The sequence below is a fragment of the Carlito syrichta genome, unplaced genomic scaffold, assembly GCF_000164805.1.
Source record: "Carlito syrichta isolate Samal-C Ts95f unplaced genomic scaffold, Tarsius_syrichta-2.0.1 Scaffold306975, whole genome shotgun sequence".
Taxonomy (NCBI): domain Eukaryota; kingdom Metazoa; phylum Chordata; class Mammalia; order Primates; family Tarsiidae; genus Carlito; species Carlito syrichta.
In genome coordinates, this window is record NW_007251071.1 from 118,132 (window position 1) to 121,512 (window position 3,381).

General features: G+C 41.5%; 1 protein-coding gene across 1 annotated transcript in view; it reads left to right on the top strand.

The window, feature by feature from the left end:
• Window positions 1–3,381, top strand: part of LOC103265994 (COMM domain-containing protein 3) — a 14,705-nt gene that overhangs the window by 5,090 nt on the left and 6,234 nt on the right. The window lies entirely within an intron of this gene.

A 3,381-nucleotide genomic window follows, 5' to 3' on the forward strand; every position in this document is an offset into this window, starting at 1 on the left:
TCCCCCGAGCGCCCCTCTGCACCCGCGCGACGCACATGGCCCCGGAGGAGAACTCTCGTATTTCCAGCCTCCGCGGCTCGCCCGGCCGCAGCGCCCTTTGTTGAGAGGTAGATTTGGATGGAACGGGGACGGGCTCCTCAAGTCGGGAGCTGCTTGGGTCAAGTGGCTTCCCTCCTCTCCCGAAGAGCGGGCTTTTGAGGGGTTTCAGCGTCCAGAGAACGCCCCCATCTTATAGGGACGGGTTCCAGGGGGGCTGGCGATCCCGCCAAGGTGGGTGTTAGGCTGGAGAGAGCCCCGGAGAAAATGTTATTAACTTAAGTTGGGGGGACACTTGTGTGAAATTGGATGGCTGGTAAGATGGCGGTTTCCAGTTGTTTCCAAGGTCTCCTGCATTTGCGTTGAAAATGGTAAAGTTTTCAAGGTGGTGTTTGTTGGGAGTCTTGGATGACTGCGCTGAACGTTACTTGGGACGCGCTCCCTGGGAAGTGGACATTTCAAATTTGGAGCTTTTTTGGAGTGAAGATGGTGACTGGACGTTAGTCTTGCTGCAGGTTTCATTTTTCTCTGTCTTTTCCTCTCTTTTTCTTATTTCCCCCCTCTTGGAGATTCCAACTTTTCTCTGTCTCTACTGTGGGATGCGCTCAGGATCATGGCTTAAGTCCACGATGTTGCATAGGTTTTGCTAAATGTCACCGGAGGTCATTTGGCAAAGGGATGCTTTGGGGAAGGAGCACTAAAAAGTTGATGGCATATGTTTACGCAGTCATTTGGGCTTGACAGCGATCTAGCATGATCTTTTCCCCAGAGGTTTACAGTTAATAATTGGAAGTAAACAAGTAGAGAGACTTTGATCATTCCCAATTGCAATAAAAGGATTTAGTGGGCTTAGTGGTCACGGTTCAATATTTGAAAGAGAAGCATGTATTAACCCCTTCCCTTAAAGCAGGCAAAATTCCGAGCATATCTATCCCAATGCAAGTGTAGGTTGGTGGCGTGTAGAATGTTATGAGTAGTTCAACCTATATTTTATAGAAACCTTAACTCCCAAGTTCTGGAAACACAATATAAGTGACACTAAAGACTTGATACTCAAGGATACTAATTGTTGACAGTGTATACCAAGTTGTGAGACTGTATACTAACATTTGGGTTTTAAGTAGACTGACCAGAAATCTCTCAGAGGTTGATCTTATGAGCAAAATTACAAATTTTTTAGACTTGAGTTCATTCCATACATCTGTCCTAAAGTGCAGTCAGAAATGTTGAAATAACTTGCCTGTGTAAATTATATGCCTAGTAGTAGTATCTTTAAAGCCATGTGTGTTTGCATATGTACACACACATAGATATATAAGCTTTTGTAAGAAAATTAATTGAATTTTGGTAATTCCATTAATATTCTATCACTAAGTTCTTAGATGGTAAGTGTCCAGATTGGCAAAATTCTCACCAGGCGTCAAGTTAACCCCAACTTTACCCATACTTTTGTTGGTCTTGAGCCCCAACTGGGGTTATAGAGTTCATTTACATTTCTTAGATTGCAGTGGGCAGGCTGATTGTTAACATAAGAACTTGCTTCTGTTTTCCTTCATTTTGACATTACTAGTGTTAGGCCTCCAACTAAAAACTGACAGCTCCAACTGGGTATTTTATAATGGCAAATTTTAACTGTTGAGTATTTTTACCATCGGATGTTTGGTGCATTTTTGCGTGCTTAACTGGCCGTTTCTGGATTGGGACCTAGAAAGTTTTCATTTCTAAGACAGGAGATTGTTTCTCAAATCTTATCAAGCATGTCCAACATTTTGGAAGTCTTCATTAGGTTGCCAATACTAAATGGCATGAAAAGATTTTTAGCTAAGTGACAAAGTGACATGTATTAGCATTATAAATGGCAATAGGATTGTGGCCACATTTTTCTGAACTGAGGTATAGGAGTTGTGTGAATTAAGATCTAAGATGAATTTGAAAGAGTTTTGGTCAAGTAAGTACATGTGACTTAAATGTTCAAAACCAACTGGTGGATAGCCCTCCAGGGAAGTTTGATTGTTGTCAGTGTTAATATCTATGCTTGTGTGGTGCTGGTTTTCTGCAACGTAGAGGAGAAATAAGGCAGCTATTTTTATTGGAGCCCCTTCATGAAGTTCGTGATGGGTGGCTTAGTGTATATGCTTTCACAGATTCTGTGATTTCATAAGGGGAATTGTATTCAATCCCCAGAAGGGGCTGGTCTTTAATCACCAAGTACAAGTAGTTGTAAATATTGCTACTCTTTAGGAGCATGCTCCTCCTACAATTCTTCCCACTTAGATTTATGTTAACAATATGTTGACACTATTCTTCTAAACAAGTAATCCAAAGATAACAGAGGAGTCACACAAGAAGTTTTCTGGTTGAGGTTGCTGATTGCCACTGTGGTCACTTTCATAAGAGAGGCTTTGTTTTATTTATTTATTTATTTATTTTACTTTTTTTAGTACTCAACTCTTAATTTCGGCCATTGGGATATGTTGATTGGTATTTCCCCCTTCTGCATTAAAATTCCTTAAGGAGTAAAACCTCAGACACATCTTACTGTAAGTTTCACAAGTTCCTAGATTTCCATTCAAGGTAGATTAGAGAGTGTACTTCAGTCAGGTCTAGAAGCTTAGTCTTATTTCATGTTTTGAAATGAAGTGGGGGTAGAAGTATATTTTTAAAGAATACTGCACAAAGTAATTGACTTCCCTGTTTGTCGGCTGGTGTATTGTTGCTGACAGTTTCCCACTGTGACTTTTCTATAATATATGATATCTGTTGGGACTATCATTTCATCGTGTGGGGGTTTTTATGGAGTTAGGCTGGGAAAATGACATTTGCTTTTTCTCCTATAGTTGCTCTGGGTTGACAAGGTGTTGATTTAGCGTTAGGAATGGACTAGTCACATGGTTCTTTACATATTGTCACTGTAGTACCAGTTAAGGTAGATTTTCTTGCTCCCAGCATAGTTAATTCAAAGAAAACATAGAACCTTGCCTTCTCCTCCTCTTGTAGAACAGATTTCATTATTCAGCCTTTCCAAAACTTTGTATTGCTCATCTAATCTACAAGAGAGCTTCGAATTAGAGAAGGAAGTTCTAAAGAGGTTCGGTTCAATAAACATCTCTGCAGTTGGAGCCCTGACGGTTTCGTGCTAAGTGCACAGTTGGCAATTCTCAAAAGATCCCTTCGTGAAATTTGTGACCTAGTGATTGCTAAAAGTCAAGAGATTTGGAACAAGCTCTTCGCACGGAGTCGACGCGGAAAGAGGCCCCCAAGAGTGTCCGAAATGGCTGGGACTGCGGTATGCCTGTTCCTTTACAGTCGCCGCCTTGGGCTCTGGGGTCTCCTCAACTGCCCGCC